This window comes from Callorhinus ursinus, unplaced genomic scaffold, assembly GCF_003265705.2.
Source record: "Callorhinus ursinus isolate GAN/ISIS: 27379988/994484 unplaced genomic scaffold, GSC_fseal_2.0 scaffold25, whole genome shotgun sequence".
Taxonomy (NCBI): domain Eukaryota; kingdom Metazoa; phylum Chordata; class Mammalia; order Carnivora; family Otariidae; genus Callorhinus; species Callorhinus ursinus.
The window spans coordinates 31,904,278-31,928,138 of record NW_027397087.1 but is presented as its reverse complement, the minus strand read 5'-3'; the positions used below and the strand labels follow the sequence as shown (position 1 = coordinate 31,928,138).

The window sequence follows — 23,861 nt, the reverse complement described above, 5'->3', positions numbered from 1 at the left end:
CGGTAAAATGAGGCCCATGAAATGATGCTCGACACCACTAGTCATTAGGGAAGTGCAAACTGAAACCACGGTAAGACACCACTTCATAGTTGCTCAAACAGCTACAATTAAGGGCCGTGCCACACGCTGGTGAGGGCAGGGAGCGCCTTAAACTTCAGACGTTGCTGGTGGGCACGTATAATAGCGTAACTACTTTGGAAAAACAGTTTGGGAGTTCAAAACAGTTCTCAAAGAGTTCAAAACCTAAACCTCCCAGATGATCCACCCATTCCACTAAGTGCTTCCCCAAGAGAAGTGAAAGCATCTGTCCATTAGAAGACCTGTGTACGAACGTTCATAGCAGCTTTACCAGTAATAGCCCCGAACTGGAAACTACCCCATTTCTCAACAGGTGAACAGACAACTGGGATATATCCACGCAAAGGAACACTACTCAGCAGTAAAAACGAATGACCTATCGACACACACAACATGGATGAATCTAAAAACAGTTGCGCCGAGAGAAATAAGTCAGACAGGATTCCGTTTCTGTCACGTTACGGAGTAACTTAAAGTAAAGGCAAACATCTCTAGAGTGGCAGAAAGCAGATCAGTGGCTGCCTGGGGGTCGGGTGAAGGGATATCCGGGAGTGGGGGCAGATTAGGAGTTAAAGGCTATGTAGACTATTTCCGCAGCCCGGGTGGCTTCACGGATGTAGACAGACGGCAACATTTCTCAAATTGTTCACTTTAAACAGCAGTTGGTTGTATGTCGATTACACCATTATTCAAAAAAAAAAAAAAAAAAAGGCAAGAGCTTTGGGGCTTTGGACTTGGATAAACCTGGATTCAAAGACTGACCGTGCTCGAGAACTGTATAAACTTCATCAAATTGCCTCAGGTCTCGGTCTTCATTTTTTACCATCTGAAATGTAAGCCCCTTCATTCGACTGCTGGAAAGACCCGTGGATCCTCGGTGCAGAAAGCCTTTGGCAGAGTTAGAAACAGTCAATGTGTCCTACTGTCAACTATTATTCATGGCTCATTATTTCCTCCATCACCAGGACAGCGCCTGGCAAAGTAGGGTGCACAGAAACACCAGCCCCCACCCAAGGCTTGTGAGGATGGCACACTGGTATGTCTGAGATGCCAGGCTCCTCGCCTGGATCACACAGCAGTCTGCATCGGGCTGCCGCTAAAGACCAGCCTTCTCGGCTGCCAGGCTGGGCCCCAGCGGCAGGGAGGCGGTCACGCTCTCCAGCCCACGAGCACGTGACCACCAGCCTGGCTTGGCAGGATTTTCCAGAAGTCATCTGGTCCATGCCCCTGCTTTGGGGCCACTCACCACTTCTCATGCATCGGCAGCTACTCCTCTTAGTTCAGAGTCTGGGCTGCCCGGAGCCAGCCCTGGCGATGTTCCTTCTTCCTCATTCCCTCCCTCCATCCCACTCGAAATCCTCACCGATGCTTACCACAGTCAGAATAGGGAATCAGGAGTTTCAGCCGCTGGATCTAATTTAGCTGATGTGTCCAGTACATACCCTCCTGAGCTCACAGGGCACCGGGCCCATGTGAAGTAAATCCAATAAATAGGTCTTAATTCTGAGCCGATGTTACCATGAACATGCTCCGTTGCAGAAGAGGGTCTATTTATGGCCTGCTCTGCTCCCTGACCCAGCCCTTCCTTGTAGCCCAAAACCAGTGGCTGGGGCTGACAGCACAGTCCCAGAAACAGGCCTCTGGGCCTCCTCCCCGTTTATGACAGAGATCTCTTCCCACACCCAGTGGCTTCCTGATGAGAGACCTCCAAGTCTTTCTCCAGCAACCCTCTCCAGCTCCTCTGACAGAGGTTTAATCCTTAAATATATTCTTCACCAACCGAACCATTTCCTGTGGCAGGAAATTAGGTTTCCTCCCATTGGCTCCAAGTGGGACCTGTGAAGTGTCCCAAAATGGTGGCGGGAGCCACAGCCAAGGATGTGGACATGCCAGAGCCCAGAGCCGACAGTAAGGCCGAGCCGGCCAGAGCGCTCCCAGGCAACAGGGTGGGGCTGGGCCCACCGCCTGCCACAGGCCATTCACATCCTCCATTACCAGTGATCTGTGACCCACAGCCATCTGGGGGCCGGCATGAAGTACCAGAGGATTTGGACACGGGGGTCCAGCAGAAGACTGGGAGCAGAGCACGTAAGTTCCAGAAACACGCCAAGACCTATTCAGCATGAGCCATGAGCCAGTGAAGTAAATGTGAGAATACAAAATATGGCAACACCCCAGTCTACCCTGCCTCCACCTCGCTCAGAAGTGAAGGGGCTTGCCCAAGTCCTATAACTGTGCAAGGCGGGCCCGGGATTCAAACCCAGGCCAGGACTGAGAAGTAAAGAGAAGGGAGGGTAAACAGGGCTTTTTCTGCTGTCCCACGCTGCATGCCTATCGGGGAAACAGACCGCTTACCAACCAGCAAATACTGACCGAACACCTCCCACAGGCCAGGCAGGAGCCGAAGAAGTGAACAAAAAGGAAATTCGTTAATGCTATCCTATTTCGGTCGAAACCGATTTTATTTTACACACACAATACTTACCTTTCTAGCTCCTTTCAGAGATAAGCTTTCTTTCCTGACTTGCCTATTGAGTAGTGACAGTAACACTAGTGACAGAAGTTACTACCGCTAGTATATGCCAGGCATTGTGTTGGTCTCTGGATGACTGTAGCAGATTGAATTCATCACCTTCTTTGTTATGTGTGCCCTTAGCTGGATGGCTCCCCTGCTCCTCCTAATATGAGTATAGTGTACTTCCAGGGCTTCTGACTTTGGGCTAGGCTATGGACTAGCTTTGGCCCAGGGAACGTGAGCAAAAAGGTCAAGAGTCACTGTGTGTTTCTGCTTATCTTCTTGCACCTCACTTCGAGAAGAGCTTCCCCCAGAGAAGCTGCTGCCCCTCCCCACCTGGGCCCAGGATCTAACACAGGAGGAGCAGAATGAGCCAAACCTGCACAAGGCGCCAAGCCCAGGTGAGCCAGAGAAGCCCGAGTCAGCACCAAAATGGCTGTTTTAAGCTGCTGAGCTTTTGGAGTGTTTGTTACTCACCACTAACTGACGGATACACCACCACTGGTCTTCCAGATAAACTTGCAAGTATCATTATTATCACATCCTGATGGAGAAACAGAGCACTGACAAGGTTTCCAAAATTTGCTGAGGCCCCAGGGTTAATATAAAGTGAAGTCAGACGATGTGACACTCTTTTCCTCAACTCTGAATGGGGCATCACGGCTATTTCCTGACCTTGAAGAGGACACATACATAAGACTTAACCATTTCAGAAGGACTACGTTTTTGTTTGTGGAGGACAACCTACCTACAGGCTTACAGAGTTGATTTGTAGTAAATGGGAACTTACCACATTTTCTCAACTACTGCTCATTTTTTGAAGTGGTTCAACTAGCACATCAACCCAAAACCCAAACCTTTGGTATCTACTTCATCTCAATTTATCCTCTACCTTTATACTTCCCCCCTAATATCTGCTATAGCTTAGTGTAAGAAAAGGGGTTATTTCTCATCTTGGGGTTACCAGTTAATACCACAAACCCACACCCACACCCACACTTCCCTGAACACAGATGCCGCAGCTGATAGGTCCAGTCCATGTGCTCTGAACGTGTGCTGCACTCCCCTCCCACGCTAGTGGGATGGGGCCTCACCTCCCTTCCTTGGACAACGATCAAGCCAGCCACTATCTGTGGGTCCGCTCACATGCAATAACATTTTTACACAACACTTTTCTTGAGCTTTGCAGTCTATGTGGGTTTTCTTTTTGTTTTGTTTTCCTGGTACAAAATAAAAGCAAGGCTTGCTTGAGTAACTTCAGATTTGGGTTAGGTGCTCACTCAGCAGACCATCTAAGAAGGCAGAAAAAATTCTGGAGACTTCACAAGGCCCCAAGCACTGGTTCCGTTTGGGCTTTGGGCCACAGTGGTCTGCCTGACAGCCCTCACTCTCTGCTGCTCCTTACCGTGCCAACATCAGAACGTGCCTTCCTCCCTTCCATGCCACAGATGGCCCAGGAATGATGTGATAGATTAGCAAACATGAAAAGCCCAGAAAACACTCCTGCTGAGAGGGTCAACGGATCTGGGGGTTCACCCAGGATCCATTCCCTTTGGTAAACACAGCTAAAACCAAAGCATCCTTTGTTCTAGGCAGAATTTCTGCCCTGGCCGGGGCAGGGGTGGGAGGGGGGTTTGTGCCCAGTCTCCTGGCTGTGGGGGACAAACCACAGAGGCCCAACATTCAGGGAACAAAGTGTCCTGGGTCAGCTGAAGCGCTGGTTAAGTCAATGTCTGCTGGAAAACCCACTGTGGAGAACCACCCATGGAGGGAGCTTGAGAGTAAACTTGTCCAATCCCCTCCTCTGGTGGCTGAGGAAACAGAATGATGGATTGAACACCTCCAGGCCACCCAGCAAATGAACACAGAGTGAGGAGGTGGCTTCCCCTAAGCAGGGTTTCCCTGGAGCCAGGCTCCCCGCTAATGCGCTGATGAAGTCCGTAACGTGTACGAGTCTGCTTTCCCGCCTTGGGAATCCCAGTACAGTAAAATGTTGTCTTTCTGTTGTACTGCATCTGAAGGGGCCCGATGGTCTCCCTTTCCAGGAGGACTCGCGTTCAAACACGGGACTGAGCCATGGCTGACTCTGGGGAAGGATGCAGGCTCCACTTCTTGTCCTACCACTGCAACTTGTGGAGGCTTGAAATTACACGAACATAAAAAAGTTACAAACAAAAAAAAATCGAGCTGTCCACCGAATACACTGTTCCCAGACACTTGCAAAGTTGTCTTAGGTGGTTGGAGTTTAAAGGGAAAAAAAAAAAAAAAAACATTTCCAACATCAGCCTGTTCTTGTCATTTGGTGCCATCAAGAAGGTAGCTGGTGAAGTATGTGCTGGGGGTAGGTTCTGGATAACTGAGGTTTCGTTATGAGCTCTGCCACATGGACCACACGCTCTCGCCCAGTTTCGTGTGATCTCAGCAAGTTCTGAAAGTAGAAGCCCGTTTTTGAATGTTCCAGTTTAGATTGGCCTGGGAGGAGCTCCATGCAGGATTTCACAACCCTCCATACCACTTCCACCAAGAACAACTCAATTTCCATCGGAACTTGCAAATGGATCATGGCTGGTGCTTCAGGCTGCCAAATTTGGTGACAGCCCCATAAAGGCCCAGGCCCAGGCCCCCTGTGCCTCCTCCTCTTCACTCCTCTGCCCCGTATATAGGGGCCCCCTCTCCCTGCTAGCCTTCTGGGGCAGGCTGCTCAGGTCCAGGACGAGGACCCCAGACAGATGAGCCCTGAGAGTGAGCCCTAGAGGTTGAAAGAGCCTTCTGGGCCAACCCTCAAGGGAGGAACACCTCATCCTGCATCTGCAAGGGGCTGGACCCGATGGGAAACACATGAAGATCATGGGGGACCTCAGGACTTCCTTCCTCCCCAGGGGCCAGGTTGCATACTTCCTGGGAAAAAACCCCAGAAGGCTAGTGTGTGGAGAAAGCTCAGCTTAATTATGATCATCTGTAAAGCACACATAGACCAAGAACTTTTTCACATGCGGCTGTAAAGTGAGCCCCACTGTTGAGCAACCTCAGCTCTGATTCTTTGGAGAGAGAGAGAGAGAGAGAGAGAGAGAGAGAGAGAGAGAGTGTGTGTGTGTCGGGGGGGCGGGACTATTCTCTGTACTGTGGGGTGTTTGGCAGCATTCCTGACCTGTGCCCGTAGATGCCACTCCCAATCCCAATTGTGATAACCAATAGTGTCTCCAGACATGGCCCAATGTCCCCTTGGGGGCAAATTCACTCCCCCTGGGTCCCCTGAGAACCTGTGGGTTAAGGAAATTGCTCTGGCACAGGTCAGGGGTGAGGGACAGAAGCAATTTCTGCCTCAGAGCAGGTGTCTCCCTGGTACTTCTTCCTCATTATCTCCCTGGATACAGGGGTCCTGTGCGGTGGGGTGTCCTCACTCTTACTTTACAGGTAAAAGATTCAAGTGATGTTGGGCGGCTTGCCCAGAGCAGCAAAAAGCAGCGCCTGGCCTTGAATCTGGGTGTCACACCCCAAACCCGGTTCCCCGTGATCTCAAAACGCAGTGTTCACTGCGTTAGAATTGTCAAGATTCTCCCTGGGCCCTCGTCAGACAACTGTCCTTGACCCCTCCCTTCCCCCCACGCAAAGAAACCCGTTAAATCTCAGAGGAGGAGGTTGCTTTTGAAATCTTTCTATTTAACAGCTTTGGTGTTTGAAAACTTTTTTTTTTTTTTCCTTCCAAGCACCAGCTTGATGGGGGCTGCTTTTCCTTGAGTATCAGCAGGATCAGAGAGACTTTAGGTCATAGATGGAAGACACCGGAGATCGGGGTTGGTCTCTGGTTACTGGAAGAGGTGGAAAGAAGAGTTCCCAAGCTTCACAGAAGTTTCTGGATGGCCATTTCACTCTGCCAGTTAACATTCACTCAGAGTAGAATTAAGCCTGAAGATCATTTGTTTATTTTTAAAGAGATCACTCAGGATACTCACAGCCCTTAGCACTGTTCTGATGGGCTTAAGGCAAAAAGCACACTTCAGCCCAGCTTTTAGTACAACACCCACCCCCAAAGCTCACCTCATAAAATACAGGGAGCTAGAACTGGAATCCTAAATCCAGGTGTGTTCAGAAACCTCTTCCTCATTCTACTGGGCGCTCCTGGCCTCGGGCCTCCTAGAGCCCTGCTGTGCCGCGGGGCCATTCACAGGACCAACACTTAGAGGCTCGGTTTCCAAACGGCTTTTGGGACATGGATGGATTTGTATTTTCAGTTCAGGGGAAAACAAAATAAAAGGCCAGGCTATAGCCACAAGACAGAAGCACCCAGAACAGAAAGGATTCCTTCGCTCTGACAATGTGATGCTCCAGGTGGGGAAACAAAAATGAGCAGTTAGGGAAAGAAATGTTTTTACTAGCCTCAAAAGTCTAACCTTGGAGGGAAGACAAACAGAAAAGAAAAAAAGAGAACTATTAGAGAATTATCTTGGCTTGGGCTCTTTTCTCTGCAGAAGGGGGCTGAAATACAGATCTTGACCTTCTGCGAATAGATGCCTTGAGACTGAGAAATATCAGGGCGCCTGGGTGGCTCAGTCAGTGAAGCATCTGACTCTTGGTTTCGGCTCAGGTCAAGATCTCAGGGTCCTGAGATGGAACCCCATGGTTGGCTCCCTGCTCAGCAGGGAGATTGCTTCTCCTTCTGCCCCCCCTCCCCTGCCCCCCATGCTCCCACACACTCTCTCTCAAAAAAAAAAAAAAAAAAAAAAAAGACTGAGAAGTATCTTTGCTCCTTAAAAAATAAAAAGGGCAGGGTACCAGAAAGTCACCTCCCCTGACAACTGCTATTTCTCTTATCTGCCAGTGAACTTCAACATTAGCTCACTTCACTAAACAAACAATTCTTATTACAGGACTCTTAGTCATTCTGTTTTTCACTTTCTTCCACAAAGCAGAAACCAGTAAGGTCTGAGTATCCTCTCTAGGCTGTCTTTTCCCAGACCCGGTTCCCAGCCTCCCACCTCCTGCCCCGTCAGGTTTGCGTGAATAGAGCACCGTGAATCACTTCCTGTGGGCAGACTGCACGTTTAGGGGTGGGATTTTCTTTTCTTCTTTTTTTTTGGAGAAGATTTTCACAGGCATTTGGGGTTAAACAAGTGGAACCAGGCGATGGTACTGATAACTGGCTGCCTTGTCCTATCAGAACACATCAAAGTTTCCAAAGACTTATTGAAAATGTCAGGCTGGTGTTTGGGTCTAGGGCACGGGGGGGGGGGGGGGGCGGTGCAGAGGTGAAGAGTGCAAATAAAGGAGGTTTTGTGTTAATTGCACAGTTCTGACTTCCTTAATTATGAGTCACTGGCCAGGGAGATAAAACAATGCCACAAATGTTAGAGAACATGCAAAGGGTAAACGGGACAACGTGGGGACGTTCCAACTGAGAGGCAGCACTCACTCAAACTCCAAGTTTACGATTCCTAGCAAAACACCATATAATATGGGTTGGAAAAGGAACATTCCCAAATTTCAGTCTTAACCACATTTACAACTATTTCCCTGTTTTTAAGAGAAGCCCCAAAGCCTTTAGAATCCTCAAACCTTTCAGGTCAGCCACTGTTGGGGAGCTGGAAGTAAGGGGTGGGGAGGTGGGGGGTGGGGTGGGAGGAATGATCACATTTCTAGAAAAAGTCACTTTAAGGACCGGGAGATTAAACAGCTACCTTTGTATGTAGAAAACACAGCATTTATAGGCCGCCAGTCTCTGACCTTCCCCACATGCTCTCCTCCTTTCTGGAACACTGCTTTACAGGCTTACATAAGCAGTTTCCATCTAACCGGTAACAAAGGATGGGTGTCCGTACATTCTGGGCATCGGTATCTTGAGGACAGTTAAGCAACCAATTAGCATTCCGTTCTGTCTAAGGGGACAGACTTCCTATTGTACCTTAACAAAAGGTTCTGGTTCATTGGGGGCAATTTCACCTAAGACAGCAAGAACCCCTATGGGCAGGATGATAAGAATTCCCAGTCAACAAGGGAGGACTTCCGAGAGCCAGGCAAGCGCTTAAAATGTCCAAGTGGCGACAGCGTGCCACGAGATGGCTCTTGGCTGAAAGCTGCATCCCAGGCAGGAACACAGGCTCCCAGGTGAGGCTCCCTCCGCTGGGTCCTGGGCACTTACCACTCTCGTCGTACTCAGCCCACCCAGTCCTTGCCAAGATTTGCACGGGACCCACCCACGCACCCACGCCCTCGTCAGACCCCCGTCTGCAGACAGACAGAGGTTTCGAGGCCTGATCCACGGGGACAGAAATTCAAAGTGCCTAACCCATCCGAGCAGCAGAAGTAACCCAGTGCAGGCACAGCATGTGAACACAGGGCCTCTGCATCCCTGAGCCAGAAATTTGCAGCCAGTGGTCACATGCCACTGTGACACGTGGGTCCGGAGACTCTCTTCTCTGACCAGCCTCATTATGCCTCTAGCTCAAAACGTAGCCCGTTCTGTGGCTCCTTCTGCAGAATGCCCTCTCTCTGACCTCCTCCCTCAGAGTCACAGTCCCCGCCGTCCCGTGTTCACCTGACTCATCAGCACCCAGCACCAAGGGCCTGGTGGATGAAGTAACTTCCAGGTGTTTCCGGCTTCCCCTCCCAACTAAGACAGGAGCTCCTCGAGGGCAAGGAGACCCAACTTAGCTTTCCCCGCAGGCTGGACGGAGCCCAGGGCTTGCATATTAACATCTGCTCACAAAGCAGGTCACGGCAGTGCAACTGTTCGTCTGTGCATACACAAGCAGAAGATGCGGGAAACAAACAAAAACCTCAGGCCGCACCCCACCCAGCCTATGAACCCGATCAAGACACCAAGCCTCAGAGTGCAGGGGTCCACAGGGGCACATGACTGCCAGAGACCCAATCTCAGAAACGTTCTCTAAGCCATCAGCTGCTCTTGAGAGACGCAGGTCGAACCGCAAGGGAGGACAAGCGATGACGACCGTGGGTGCCAGTGATGCTGAAGCAGCCTGTAGGAAAGTGCGAGAAGCTAGCGTGCAGTTACTGAGTGAGGAAGTTCCTCTCCCTTCATCTGCCACACCAGAGAGCGACGAGGTCATCTGTGGCTGACTATAGGCAGTCATGAGTTAGAAGGCTTTGCGCTACATTTCCTTAACAAATATTTGTTGAATGCGGATTTTACCAGCCTTAGATGTCCCAGAAGAGAAAGCACGCGGACCCCTGGGGTGGGAGGCCGTGGGGACTGGGGCGTTTGCAGCCATGCTGCCGAAAAAGAGGGTCTCTAGGTACGGGGCACCCCAGCTAGAACGCAATGGGGTCCATGGACCTCTGGTGGCCCCCTGCTTTCTAAGCACCGACATCCCACAGACCTGTGGCATGCGCTCACTCGCAGCGGAAAGTAGCTTCAAGGTGGCCGTGCCTGAACTTGCCATTCCTTTACCTCCTCGAGGCACGCAGGCCTCGGATGAACCAAAGCTGAATCATCGATGGAAGCAGAGTAAATGTGCGATCAAGAGTGAGGACTCCCACCAAAATGCCTTTCTTCTCTACCAGGAGTGGGACCCCAGGGGAGAGGGTGGGACTTTGACCTTTTCTGCAAGGGGGGGGGAGCAGAATGAACAAGAAACCCCCAGGGTCACAGCAGTACAGCCAGCCTGGGCAGTCACAGCTGCGATGTGACAGGAAGGAATTAAGTGGCTATCCACCAACGTCCTGAGAGGGAAGGTGGCTTCAAAGGAGAAAGGTGAGGGAGCCGTGGTGTGGTGAGTGTCAGGGGCTGCAGAGGGGCTCACGTCTGGGGCTGGCCTGGGTGGAGTGCAACCCGGACGCGGGAGTGTCCTGTGCTATCTTCCGGGCTCAGGAACCACAGGACCGCGGAGCTGAGGGTAGGGGGTGGGGAAGGCTCCAGAGGTCAGCCACTTCACAGCCAGCCCCTCTCTGGCTCCCCCCACACCCGAGGACACTGAGGATCAGGAGGGGACAGTCTCTGTGCCAACGCCCGTGTCTTTCTTCTAGTTTAGGAATCCATGATCCCCAACTCTCTGGGACCCAAAATGGAAATCACAGCTGCGGGCTGACAAAGCAGCTAATTCCACAACAAAGGGCAGGGCGCCCACCCAGGGCAGGGAGGCTAGCTGTGCAGGGGGCCCTTCTCACCCTCCACAGTCCAGCTGGGGGGGGGGGGGCGGGCCCCCGCAGCCGGCATTTCAAGTCAGCCGGGGCCCATCACCCTGGGCTCTGGAAACGTCTCCAGCTCTCTCCTCCTTCCTTGGCCTGAGCAGCAGGACAGCCCCTGCCATGGGTCCTGGATTGTTTGGTAACAATGGAGGGGACATTAAACAGGAGATGAATGAAGACGGGAAGTGAATCACTGACATCTCAAACAGGCTCCTTGGAAGGAGCAGGGCAGAGGGAGGGGCTGCAGGAGCCCAGGGCTAGTTCCGGGGCCTCGCGGTGTGGGGTGTGGGGGGAAGGTTCCTGGGAGTTCTCTTAGTTCTCTTCTTGACCCACAGTAGGGTGCCCTCACCCTCTGCCTGCCTGTGACCAGGGAGCTGCTTCAGGCATCAAGTTCCTGAATCACCCTCTCGAGGGACCCCGGTGTTCTCTGTCCCCTCCATCAGGCAGAAGGAGGGGGATAAAACTGGGTCTCCACACACTGACCCCACTTTATCTCCACGCCCCTTAAAAAATCTGAACCTGAGAAGGGGTGGCTGCCAGCTCTCCCAGCAGGGGGAATGGGCTGGGCTCAGAGCATTAATTACATAAATGGGAATGTTCTATACACACACACACAATGACTGAGCATGAATTCAGATTGCATGTAAGTGTCTGAAGGAAATGTCTTCTCCTGCCCTTCCTCCTCACCTCCCTTGACCCCTGGGTCTGCCCTGATTGCCACCCAGCCCTGTGCCATGCCACAGCCAGCCCCCAGCGCCATCTCTCACCTCCAGGCCTCACCTCCACACACTGACCACCTGCCCTGGGCCTGAATAGCACCTTTTGAGTCTAGTCTCTGCCAGGGTCTTGCCCTGTTTTAAGAGTGTGGGCAGGTTGTGCGTGTGCACCCTCACTGTTACTCTGAGCATCCACAGGGAAAGGGCTTGATCAGCCAGTCTGTGTTTGCCGAGGTCCTACTTTGTGCAAGGCACCTGGTGAGTGCCTCAGTTTTCTTAACTGTGCAAAGGATCAAGAACTCATGGACCAAACCAGAAAACACTGAAGCTTCTGTGTGCAAGAAGAGCAGGGGAAAGGGCACTCCACAGTTTGGACAAATCTGCCCTAATTTTTGTTTTACAGGCTCTTTTTTTTTTTTTTCGTTTCATTTCATTTTGCTTTTCCCACACCTGCCTCACCATCATGAAAGCAACATCGACCAGTTGCTTTCTATAAGCAAGTTCTGTGCTGAACACTTTATACGTAGACACTTTAATCCCACTTTCCAAAAGACACTGATGTTCAGAGAGGTTAAGATTCTCCCACAAGGCCACACAGCAAGCAAGAGAACAGAATTAAACTCTCAACTCCAAACATGAAAGCCCAGGGTCTTCCCACTGTGTCCTGTTGTTGGCCTGCACACCTACTTGCCTTGAAGGAGGACACAGGCAGAAACAGGACGAGACTGCGAAATGGGCCCTGGATTCCAACTCTGGCTCCTCGCTGAAGCCTGTGTGATCCTAGGCCAGTTTCCTGGGAGAAAGGGGCAATCCAGGAAGACCGTCAAGGGGTTCATGTGAGAGGCTACACGTAGGTTTCTCCTATGCTAAATGCTACACAGACTTACGATGTCACCTATCACCTTTCACTCATGTGCCAGAAAATACTCCCTGACGAGGCTGATCATCCACGCCTGAATTTTTAACTTATTCCTGGAACAAATTGGTGACAGGCTCAGGAGACTGTAAGATACGAGAACATTCTAGAAACATCATCTGGGGACAATTTATGTGGCCTTTTTTTTTTTTTTAAATAGTAACGAGCAGCTTTCAGCACAGGCTGAGAGATTAATAACTTCCTTCCCAAGTCTCCCAAATTTTGCCAAGTGTTCCTAAAACTCCTACCCTCACAGATTAAGGTCTCAGGCAGTTGTCTGGGTCCCCCAAGTCCCAGTTCCACCACTAGGGACTACGTGTCAGTTATTCCCACCCTCAGAGCCTCAGCCTCAGTGCTCATCTGTAAAATGGGGTCACTGCTCTGACAATCTGCGACTGTTACTCAGAGGCTCACTGGCTTTTCACACACACAGATGACCCCTCAGTGAAATTCTCCCAAAAGAAACGACAAAGAGAGCACACTTCCAACTCCCCAGAAACACTGTTCCACTCCGGCATCTGTTGGGGGCTGCCCAAATGCCCAAACAAGGTTGTGCTGGGAGAACACAGCTGCCATGGTGCACTCCCGCCCCCACGGGGGCTGGCAGCTTTGTGAGGATGAGGGAATCCCGGAATGGACTTCCTGCCCGCACTCCACCCTCTCTCACACACGCGATGCTCTGGGCAGGAACCACGGAGTTGCAGAAATCACAAATGCCCGACCACAGAAGAACCGAGGGCAGGGAAGGCCTCTCCACTGTAAAGTTCTACAGAGCTAGAAGACAAGGTCAGGCCCTTAGAAGACCATGGAAGGCAACTCTTCAACCTTCCTGCAAATCTGGCCCAGTCCTGAGTCTACAAGCACAGTGGGCCCACCACACATAGGACGTGGCACCACTAACTGCTGATGGGACCTCAAAAGCGAGTCCGCTCCTGGCCATGACATGAAGTCCTTCTGTGCTCTCCAAGTCCCGCTCTGTCATCACTAAGTCCTGACGGGGTCAGTGAATTAAGCGAAAATTCAGAGCCAAAGGAATTCCGTACAAATACTTGGAACTTTCTTTCTTTTTTTTTTTTTTAAGATTTTATTTATTTATTTGAGAGAGAGAGAGAGAGAAACAGCATGAGAGGGGAAAGGGTCAGAGGGAGAAGCAGGCTCCCCGCTGAGCCGGGAGCCTGATGTGGGACTCGATCCCAGGACTCCAGGATCACGACCTGAGCCGAAGGCAGTCGCTTAACCAACTGAGCCACCCAGGCGCCCCAAATACTTGGAACTTTCAAAGCATACTTAATACGACAATACTCCTCCATCAGAAACTTGAAAAACAAAAACAAAAACAAAACACAAGCATACACATTATTATCGTTTACTTCTGATAGTCTTAGCTGAAATTCTTCGCTTATTCAAACATTAAGATCAAAACTCCTGTTTACATCTGTACAATGAAATATCACCTGGCCGTATAAGGGAATTCACGATTGCGACAGGCAAAAACATGGAGGAAATCTGAAAATAATGATGCCATGTGAAAGAAAGCAGACCCCCTCCCCAAGAAAAGAGTACATCTCATACGATTCCATCAGTTAAAATTTTAGGAAATTAAAAGTAATGTACAGTGACCGAAAGATCGGTGATTGCCTCGGGCCCGGTAAAATTACGAAGGGGCAAGAGGTGACTTTCGGGGGTGACGGACACATTCACTGTCGTGATTGTGGTGAGTTTCATGGGTGCATATATATATATGTCGAACACATCAGACTGTCCACTTTCAACATGTGCCATGGATTTATGTCAGTTACATCTCAATACAAATGTCTGGGGGAAAAAAACAAAACAAAACAAAAGAAACCTCCCTCAACTCTGATGGGAAAGTTATCAGAAGCCGGATTTTAAAATGCAGCAAAGAAGCAAAGGGCCCAGACATATTCTTCCAACAGACTCTGTCAAAAATGTCTTCCTCTGCTCATTGCGTGACTAACTCCGAAAAGAGCCGATACTGAAACACAAATGGGTTGCGTTATGTTCTATAAAATGTGACCGCCGTACACGCTAAAGATCTCCCTGAGAAAGGAGTTATGGCCTATCTGCTACTTCAGCGTCTCAACTACTCTGTTACGCCCATGCAAATGTATGCAGATTCCTTACTTGATGTGAAAAGTACCACTCTTGGCCGACACTGCTCCTAACAACCGTTCACCAATGGAAAGCCCCGAAGGGCACCAAATTTCAGGTTGGCATTAAAGAATCAGTCGTACCCAGAGACCCTCACCCCTTCTGCAGGGGTGCGGGGGCTGGGGCCCAGAGACCTGGCTGTTCTGCCTAGAGGTCGGGTCTAGCCAGGAACCATCCAGCGAGTAAAGGGACGTGCCAGGGAGAATGAGCAGGTTGTTGAGGCGCAGGAGGCAACTGCTGGGTGTGCCGGATGCTGAGCTCTCTCCTGCACATGGGTTCATGTCCCATGAACCCATGGGGCAGGTTCCAGATCAACATGGCGGGCCCATCCGATGAGCCACATGGGCCCTTTCACGAGCGTAGCAAGGCTATTGTGTAAGCTCTTGCAAAAACTGCCTTTACAACTTGAAGTCCCTATAGCTTTGCTGGTATTTAGTACGGTGGTTTGCAAAGGTCTTCAGATGCCGGCGGCCTCTACATTCACTCGGGTCTCTGGACTCCCTTATCCCAGCTTCCTATTCCCAAACAAGCCAGACGTCTAATTCTCAGTCCACCAAGAAGCCTGAGATTTGGGGGTTGGAGGGGTGCCTATCAGGGAACATCATTTAGAAGCCTCTTACCTAGGACACGGAACAGAAAAAGAACTGAACACACTCAAGACTGACCCAGGGGGGTGGGGGGAAGCAAAAGTGGGGGACAGCATTAACAAGGTGAAAATAGGGTGTCACCAGTCCTGAAGGAAATGCCTTCCAACCCGTTGGTGATTTGTCCTCAAATTCTGCAGAAAGACCTAGTTTATCGCCAACCCAGCCCCGGGGTCGAGTGTTTCTAGTACAATTCCACGCAAACCATGGAGGCTCAGTAAACGTTCACAGATGGTGATGAATTCCTACTTCTGGCCAAGTACACAGGGAAAAAAAAAAAAAAAAAAAAAACAAAACACCCCTAGCTATTAAACATTTGAATGCTGATCGTCCTGAAACAATGGGGAAAGAAAAGACACATGGAAGAATGAACACACAAAAGGAAATGAAAGAATCGAATAGGTTAGCAGAGAGGGTAAGAGAGCAGTGGAAGCCCATTACCTGGTCTAGGACCTGGCTTCTCACTGCCCAGCTGTGTGGCCTTGAGCAAGTTACTTAAGCTCTCTGTGCCTTAATTGCCTCAAATTATCTTAGCAGTCGCTATTATCCCCAATTTGAATTTCACAGTGCAGGAGACTGGAAAATGTGAGTGACGTTTCCCAACACCAAGGGCAGACTCTCCAAGAGCTGCTACCTCTCCCCAACCCCCCCCCCCCCCACCCCCGGGCAAACAGCCTTTTTTCAGTCAGAGCTCAACTGTCTTTTCTGGGGGGCTCCTGGCTGCGAATTCATCTGTCAGGGGGTAGAATTAAGCCAGTACCTGCTAGGCATCCATCAGACATAAGAGCCACAAACCAGAAAGGGGATGAGGCCCAGGAGTTTAGGGGGTCTGCAGCAGGTAGCCTCAAGGCGTCAGACTTTCTGGCAATGGGAGGCCAGCTGAGAGGTCCTCTAACCCCACAAGCACAGGATGCAGAGCTCCATTAGGAAGTTCCGCCATGTACAGCACCGAACACGGTCTGCTCCTCAGTGACTTATGCCTCCCCGTCCTAGTACGACCTTCCAGGACCACGCAGAACAAGTGTCCCCTGGCTGGGATCCCTTTGCTCCAGCCCCTACGTCTCCAGTTCTTTCCTTAGATGCAGACCCTCTCTTCCTGTGTTAAGTTCGAATTCATCCCGGTTCTAATCTCAGGGGGAGAGGCGTGGAATCACAACAGTGCACGATACAGAGCCCATTGGCATGAGTAAGACACAGTTCATCCCCAAACATTAAACAGAGAATACAGCCTAACAGAGAAAGTGCTCTGAATGTAACAGGTGCTCGATAAATATTTATTGTGCAAACGAAATGCTCGGTGGAAGCCAAGTCAAGCTCCTCTCCCCTCTTCCCCACCTTGCTGGTGGCCAATCTGGGCAATTTCCGTAAGAAACTTCCCGTTGCCGGAATTCAGAGACACAGAAGACCGCCACCAGTTAATTGGTCTAGGCCGGAGGTCACAAACACGCGGCAGCCTACAGATGTTCTGCTTGGCCTGCACCGTGTTTTTAAGATGTTTTCATTAGGTGCCATCTTTTCAAAGCTGGGAGGTTTAATATGTAAATGTAGATCTGGGGCATCTCTGGGGGGAAAAAAAAATCAGAAGATCTGGGAACGCTTGGCCACTGGCTGATGCTGGGTCACCAAAGCCCCCAGTGATTGGAAATGAAGGCTCGGTCCTGCTCCGTCTTGTCACGCCAGGTGCCATTTCCTGCTCTCTGTCTGTCCTCCTGAGCATTGGAAGCATCACTCCTCATCAAGTAAAATGGAACCTGGAAGGACAGGGACTGGCCTCTGCAGGCCCACCGCACACCTCTTTGCTTGGGACAGCTCCATTCACACCTACGGGGCTGGTGTCATGAGTAACAGCGTCCCCCTCACTCCCAGAGGCCAGGCTGGGGTAGCAAGTTGTACGGCTGCCCTGGGCCTCCGCCAGCTCTACACCAGTCTGGCTCACCTCGAGGATGTTGTACCCAGAGCCCTTGGAAGGAAGGCCACTTGCTCTCCATACGGCTTCCTACCCTGAAGATTTCAAGCTTCCGGTGGAGTTCACGCCACAAACCAGGCCATCTTCAAACCCCCTGCAGAGCTCACGCGGAGCTTCCGGATGGCTCTCTCGAGGCTGTGGCAGTGGTGAGCCCCACGGAGTGCCAGGGGAAGCTGTGGAGGGAGGGCCAGTACCCTAGGGGCGGGCAGAGGTCAAGAAGCAGCACAGGAAGAAGACAGGAGAACAGAGAAAGAAAGGGGTCGAACTACCAATCCCACTTCTGGAAACCATTCCTCTTGCCTGAAGTCAAAGGGAGAACTAAGGCCACCACACCCTTCCTCCCCACTTTCAGGAGTGGGGGACTAAAGAAGAAGAGAGGATGGTGGCTTTTATGAAGAGACAAGTCATCCATTCATATTTATTGTCTCTTCCAGAACCCTGCACCCTCTTGGATCAAACCCACTGACTTGTCAGGGCCAAGCGCACAGTTTACCCCTGTGCATGCGGACAGACAAACTTCCCGAACCTTGAGTTGAGTGAAGTTGGGTCAGGGTTCAAAAAAAAAAAAAAATCTAGTTCTCCAACATTTGGGGGGCCTTTTAGTGTCAGGAGTACCTCACTTTAGAAGGGATGCTTGACAAAGGCACTGGGACAGGAAAAGCAGGTAATGTGAGCTGCCTTTCATACCAAACACTAAGACCCAGCCAGCTGGGACCTGCTGGTGCTGCTGCATTCCTGAGGATTTCCTAATACACCTGAATTCCAGCCTAGGCTAATACGGAGGCTTTGCATTTAACCCTAAAATCAAAGCATTCCCTGTCCCGTCTTTAAAGGGTTAAAGGCCGGGGCCTGAATGATTTCACTGAGGGAGAAGGACAGCAGAACAGCCCCCTCCCCGTAATAAATCTGACATTTTATAGAAAAACCTGACATAACCAGATATCCTGGGGGGCATGTGAGGCTTATTTTTCCCCCTAATGTGAGCAGACAGAAGAAAACCTGGTCCTTAAGGTACAATGTGAATTAAGATTTAGAAGTTAGATCTCCTTTTCTTCAGAAGTGAGCACATCACAAGAATCTGTTTCCAGGCTTCCTTCAGCACCGGTCTCAGATAAGGCCAAGCCCACTCCACTGCGCGGTGGGAGAGCTCATAGAAGACACAATTTGTGTCTAAATGGGTTCCTGACACTTGGATCTCTCAAAGGTAACTCTGTAAATAGGCCCCATGAAGGGCTTCTGCTTTGAAGTGGGCAATCGGCCACAGTTGTTTAAACACGGACTACACTTCCACAAAAAGGATAAAGAGAAAACACATCAAAAGAAATGATATGTTACATCTTTCCCGATCGAGTCAACCAACAGCTTTGGTTTGGAGGGTTAACGGGATGGAGTTTTTAACCATCTTGCAAGGGAAGGGAGGAGTTGAAGGGTATTTATACATTCTCAGCTGGCTTTGGCCAGGGCTGCTTTTATTGATCTAGACAAACGCAAATTATGATGCCTGACGGGACTTGTATATACAAATAGCCATCTGAAAACACTCACAGGCCTAATTGAAGGAGACAGCAAAAAAAAAAAAAAAAAAAAATCAAAGGACGGACAAATAGAGGAACAACAACCAAAAAAACCCAAAAAACCCTGACCCACACAGCACTGCCTGGAGAGGCTGAGCGGGGGGGCTTTTCCTCTGAGGGGAGGTGGGTGTTTCCCTACGCAGATGAGTTCGCTTCCCTTGGGTGCAATTGTCCCAGGCAGCTGCGCGGCGAGGCCATGGCTGGAAAGAAGGAACAGCAACCCCGCCAGCAGGCTCCCCCTGCACAGTCTGCTGCCATGGCAGGCCTGGCCCTGATGTCATGCGGGGACCGGAACAGAGCAGAGGGCTGTGAGTAACGCCTCGGCCTCACTCACACAGGGGGTTTCCTACGGCCACGGGGGCTTCCTAACACCCCAAGCATCCACATCCCCACCCGGGGCAGGATGAAGCCTGAAGGCCTTCGACAGATCTCTGGCCAGCAATCCCGTGGACCAACAGGGAGGCCAGCCCACACTGGAGAGCGCATTGGTCCCCATCCATGGGGCTTCCTGGCCTGGCGGGCCCGGAGCTGCCCCTTCCGACATCTGCCCAGGGTGCAGGCGCCAAGTGCGAATTTGGGAGGTCACGGGGTGGAAGGCGGGGAATCTGATGACAGACAACACGGCCCCCTCCTAGGAGAGGTCTGACTTCCCGAGAGCTCCCATTTTCTCTGTCATGAAAAAGAAAGCACTAGCTCCCAGAAAGGAGAAATCCGAGGGGAGAATCAGACTTCACAAGCTTGTTCCAGACTCGTGAAGAAGCAAGACATTTTGACCCATCATTCTGGTCCCCACGGGCAGTGTGGCCAGACTACCAAGAAAAATGTGACTGGAGAGAAATCGCCCCAAACAAAACTGGTAATGGCTAACATCACACACCTGAAACATTTGTTGGAGATAAAAAGTGGATTGAAGAAGCCTATCTTGTTGGTCACAATGAAAAACTGCAAAATCCACCCGGGGAAAAAAACAAAGCTCAGAGAAAAAAAAGCCCAGAATAAAAGTGAAAGTAGCTAAAACTGCAGGCAGTGAAAGTCATTGACTAAAAACTGATGAAAAAAATTCAATAACTCAAATCATGAAATATTTTCCCCAGGAAAATTGGACTTGGTGGCAAAACAAAACAAAACAAGGAAGAAAGAAAGAGAGAGGGAGAAAATCCAAAATGGCATACATTAAAATCAGTACCAATAAGAGAGCAAACAAAAAGAGAAGAAAGTTTTGTTGTGAAATGCACATGGAAACGAACGGATGCTAATGAAAATAATTTCAGCTTAAACAAACAAAAGGAAGAATTTTGGCACAGTTTCACTGTGGTCCACACAAAAGGGCTAAGATAGTAAAGTGACTTGCAGTCAGTTGAAAATGGTAAAACGAGAAATGTCAGAGACCTCTTCAGGAGAGACAAAGGTCAGGCCCAGGAGAATGCCTCCCAGTTTCCCTGAGGAGGAAGCAGGACCCCTCCCTCCCCTCTGCTGGGCACTTGTCACCGTCCCTGGATGAGGGGGCCAGGAACCACCATGCTGGAGGATTAGACCCCAGCATGAAGAGTAGACATGGCAGCAAAAATGACTTCAGCCACCAGGAGATGGCCTTCTGGTTCCAGCAGTGCACCGACCTGACCCTGGGCGGGTGACTAGCTCTCTCATCTTGGGGACACACACACAGGCTGAGGGCCTGCTGGCTAGGAAACCCTAAGAGACCATGGGGGTGGCCCCACCCTTGGAAGGCCCAGTGACTTCCAGTTCTCCACACTGGGGGGGAGGTTGGGGGGGCACCTCTGTTGGGGTGGAGCTCATGGTAGGAGGGCAGTGAAGGATTTTAATCGTTACTCCTCTGTATGTTCCAAATTCTCTACAGTAAAGCCTACGTTACAGCTGTGATCAAGGTTGGGGGGAGGGGCAGGGAGCTGGGGCAGCATTACAGAAAAAAGCCAAAACACGTGCTCTAAGAATAACTGACTCTGGCATGTATTTACTCCCATGAAAGGTCCCGATGACCCTGCGAGCTCACGATGGCACAAGCTCAAATTGGTAATTAAGCATGGGGGTGGGGTCAAGTTTTAGGTCAAAGGCAGTGGATGCATAATTTTGGAATTTCAATTTGGGAACAAGTCGGTTTATTCTCTCTTTCAGAAGTCACATTCCCCTGGCCTTGGGTATTCACGCTTCTTCTTCCCAAATAGTGATCATTTGCTTTGGTGGTTCAAACACATTCCAAAGGGGGTAACTGGACTTTGTAAACAGTAGGCTACAAAATCCTGGCTGGGAAGGACACACACCAATTTCAGGAGAGTAAACACCCGTGAGGAGGGAGGAAGACAAATAGGAAGAGAGCAGGGGTAACAGGAGGCCTTCAGCAGAGTCTTATTTTCCTTAGTAAAGAAATAAGACGTTACAGATATCTGAAGTCAATATGGAAAAACACTGACATTTGTTAACTCCGGTGGAAAGTGGGCAAGTTCTAATTTACCTGTAACTTGAATGTTTCACATCCGTAGGCCACAATGAAACTATCTACACAAAACCCCAACAACAACAGACCAAGGCTGGGAATTGCTCCTGGTGTCTTGGAGAGGCCTTCTGAGCTAGCACAGACCCAGCTGAGAAAATCCAAGTTCACAGTCCTGCGGTATGAAAACACTTAGGACATTCTTGGCCTGAGAGTATATACAGCAACATATTAACTTGTCTTTGTCTTTTAAAATTTTTGTTATCATAGGGGGGAAAAAAGGTTTTGTTTTTTTTTTTAAAAAAAAAAAAAACAAATGAGTGGAAGGGAAAAAGAAAACTATTATTTAAAGAGGGCCTGCTTGGTACCAGATGCTTTGCAAGAAGTTCTGGGGAGCAGCTCATCTAATCTTGACTGTGAAGAAGGGTGCTGTGACCCCTTCTTTCCCCGGGGGAAGGGAGCTTCTAAAGGGCAAAGGTTACAGAGGCCCCAGTGGTTGAGAGGCTGTAGGCTGGCCCGGGGCTGCCTCCCGGACTTCTGGCACAGGGAGGGGGCCCCCGGTGAGAGGGACTCACCAGAGCCACCCGCTCTCCTCTCCCCATCCCCTCCCGGGCCCCCTCACAGTGTTCCATGGACGGCCAGAACCCGGACGGCCAGCCCTTGGGACAGACAAGGAGCCTTCCCAAACATAGCCCTTCCCTGCCATCTCTCCCTGCCCTTCCAGGAGCAGGCCAGCTCTGTTCCTGGCACCTCCCCAGCTTACACACTGCTCTCCCAGGACAGGACCACCCGGCACGCATCTCCCCCGGCAGGACCCTGGGAGGGTCTGAAGGGCAGACAGCTTGGGCTCCCTCCAGTCCCCTCCTCTGTCTCACTGCCCCGTTCAACTTGGCCTCTACAGTCCTCGGTTTCCTCATCTGTAAAAGAAAGGAGGCGCAGCCCCGCCTCCCGTGGTCAGCGGGAGGAGGTGCCCTTAGAACAGGGCCTGGCACCGTCCCATGCCAATATTTACCATTGCTATCATGGTCCTTAACACCCGCACAGAAAGACGGTTTTTCTCAAGCCCTGGACTTCAGACTTTTTGACAGCGGGGGGGGGGGGGGGGGGGGGGGGCGGTTTGCCGTTAGTAACTTCACCCCTCCCCACGGCACCTGGCGTCACAGGGCGAGCGAAGGAAGCCCCAGAGGCTGGGCTGGGGTTAAGTGTCCACCCAGGAGACAGAGCTGTGCCACTTGAAGGAAGGGTTCCTCCCAGCCCTTGAAGAAATCCTGTTCGTGAGGAAAACGATGGAGCAGGGCCGGGAACTCCCACAGTGGCTTTGCAGAATGTTCTGCCAGTTCCAGGTCTCTGCGTGTAACACACGCGCACGAGTGGGGGAGAGGACATCATGGGGCTCCACCTCCCGTGGGTCGTGGGTCGGGGGGGAAAAGCATTTCACAAAAGGCCTCCGACGGCCCGACGGCATCTTAAAGCCCCGGCTCATCTGGCGGAGGGAGCCTCAGGAAGAGCTCCCGCTGCAAACAGCTCCACACTGACACACATTCCCTGCTAATTAACCACAGGCCAACTCTCCTCACACAACAGCACATCCCCCGAGTGCAGCTCTGGGGCTCGGCTGGGGGTGAGCCTGGCGAGGAACCAGGCTCCGTAAAGTGTGCTACGTGGTAGGCACCAGCATGTCTGCACCCTGAGTGCGGGGCACAGGGGGACTCTGACCGGATCACCTCCAGGCTCACAGGGAGCACTGCTTGGGGCATGAGCTCATCTCAGGGCTCAACTGAGTGAAAGGCTCAAGCTGACCAGCACCTGGGAAGCGGCGGGGGGGGGGGGGGGGGGGGGGGGGGGGGGAGTCGGTGGTGGCCAGAGCATCAGATCACAGGCTCTGGTCCCAGCTCGGGCCTTCCTGCCATGTGACTTCAGGCAAGTCGCTCACACTCCCTGAATCTCAGCTGCCTTCATTCACAAACCAAGGTTAGAACAGATCATTCTGAAGTCCCTGCCAGTTCTCAGATTGTTGGAAAAGCACTTTCTTCCGGGGAATATTTGAGTCGGTCTTACTTTCCCGAAATCACAGACTTGAGTGAAAACCAAAGCCACTCTTGGGTGCCAACCCCCTCCCCCCCGCCGTCGACACACACACCCATCTGCCTCTGCTAGAGTTTGTGAGTTGGGCCCTGAAAAGTCCTCCCAACCCTGTTCTAATTTGTAGTTAATTACAAGGAACTGCACTTACATTCACTTTTGGGTTCACAAATGGAAAATACTAATGACTTTGTAAATTAATTTCAGGTTTGGCTCCGTAATTTCTGGCAGTAAGATCATACTTTGTTTTCCTTCTCATTGTTTTTAGAGGCGAACGGAAACTCAGCCCACCCCCCCCCCCAAATACATTAAAAATTCCAATTAATTTTTTTTAAAAAAAAAAAAAAAACAAAGAAGAAAAGAAAAGGAAAAAGCAATATTTATTGGCATCTGGGGCAAACTTATGTGACAGTGTGGAAGATTAGGGCTGTAAGCCGGGAAGTACGCAAACGGGCCAAAGGGGACATGGTTTTCCTCGGGCAAGAACACGGGTTACAGGTCCGGGAGGGCTCTTCCCATCCCCACCGGCAGCTCAGCAAATGCAGTCAAGTTCCCCCTTCCAAAAAATCAGACTGTCACAGCAACCTGCCCCGAGAGGAGGCACAGC

General features: G+C 50.9%; 1 protein-coding gene across 4 annotated transcripts in view; it reads right to left on the bottom strand.

Moving 5' to 3' along the window:
* Positions 1 to 23,861, bottom strand: part of SMAD3 (SMAD family member 3) — a 115,013-nt gene that overhangs the window by 31,053 nt on the left and 60,099 nt on the right. Inside the window, exon 2 of one of the 4 annotated variants that reach the window (XM_073877239.1) lies at positions 841 to 966. The exons of the other annotated variants lie outside the window; for them this stretch is intronic. The gene's annotated coding sequence lies outside the window, so the exon portion shown is untranslated. The remainder of the gene's footprint in view (positions 1 to 840; positions 967 to 23,861) is intronic. 4 annotated transcript variants of the gene reach the window in all.